Source organism: Ciona intestinalis, unplaced genomic scaffold (genome assembly GCF_000224145.3).
Source record: "Ciona intestinalis unplaced genomic scaffold, KH HT000111.2, whole genome shotgun sequence".
Taxonomy (NCBI): domain Eukaryota; kingdom Metazoa; phylum Chordata; class Ascidiacea; order Phlebobranchia; family Cionidae; genus Ciona; species Ciona intestinalis.
In genome coordinates this window covers 2,063-3,581 of record NW_004190433.2, presented here as the reverse complement: position 1 = coordinate 3,581, position 1,519 = coordinate 2,063, and positions in this window count along the sequence as shown.

Sequence of the window (1,519 nt, the reverse complement as noted above, 5' to 3'; positions counted from 1 at the left end):
GTCGTGGGCACAAATCGGTTGTAAAATTACCATCCACAATCAAAAAAAAACGAAAAATTCCCCGCAAAATACTCACCCGACAAGAGTTATATAGGCTGACTCGACCGGTAGGTGTATATATGAAACAAAACGCCCATGTTAACATACAGTAGGGGGGATCGTTCTGCCCACACAGTCGTTATAACACAGGTGTTTCATACACCTCGTCTCAGCTTATGAGGTACCGAGTATGTTAACTTGTGCGGGCTAACCAACCGTGCTACGCCGCCGGATAGTAAAACATTAACGACCTCAAATGTGTGATTACTTAAACTGAGTATGCTTTATCATGTATTATTAATACATTACATAAAACTATTTATAAGGTATTTTGAATTAATGGATATGGGATATATACATATAAATGCGTATATAAAAAATTGTACAAATTTCTGCATAATTCAATGTCATAAAATTATTCTATTATGAACAAATAGTTCTTCCAATTGTCAACCAACCAGTGATATTGTTACGTCACAATGATCAAGTACATGCCAAATTTTCCCAGAACAAACATTTTGTTTCCATTGCGCAAGCGTTGAATATACTATATATTTGATTTCGATTTAATATTGAATTTCATATTGCATATTTGTTTGAGCCATTATAATGGAAATAATAGCAACATCTCCAATCGTGCCTCTGATTACCGATGCCGGTTTCACTGGTACAATCCGTAGAGGCATGGCATCGGTTCGAGGCGGATTGAGCGCCGCTTCTAGGAGCGTGCGGGTAAGTTATTAAGTTATATGTGGTAAGTTATATGTGTTCGGTATATATTGTGCTTACTTTAATTAATTAATATTGTTATAATAAATATATTTTATTATTTCGTCGTCGGTAGTAGGTACATGACGTCATTGTGATGTCAGAGATAGGTGTTACGGTTATATAATGCGCCAAGTTCGATTAAAACTATAGGCCTATTATGTAAGCTATCTGAAAATATTTTTATTTGATTTGAGTATTATGTTATAAATATATATTAATGTAAAACTAATACACGTGGTTGCTTAAATCGAAGAGAGCATCGTGATAGAGAACGCGAATATTACGTCATAAACCTAAAAGTACTATCTTTAGCATATATACCTAGGTATGCAGAGAACATATCTATAATTTTGTTTTGTAACCCTAATACACCATCTAGTTACATCATAAAAGATTTAATGGTTATAGATTTGACCATCGCAACCTACGCGAGATCGCAAAGTCGCAAAATCCCGCTTTTATTACGTCATTACAACCCATATCTACTTTATATTATTTAGCATATGCAATAAATCAAAGCATAATGATACAAGTCCACATGTAAGATTATTACGTCATAATGCATATATTATTGAGTAACACTCGGCCATTTTGATCTTCATGGAAACGTAATTTGGTATTTAATCTTACGATGACGTATTAACGTCTTGTTTTACACCTCATACTGCTTATAATGACGTAATAAACGCACGGTACCACCTATGTTTAA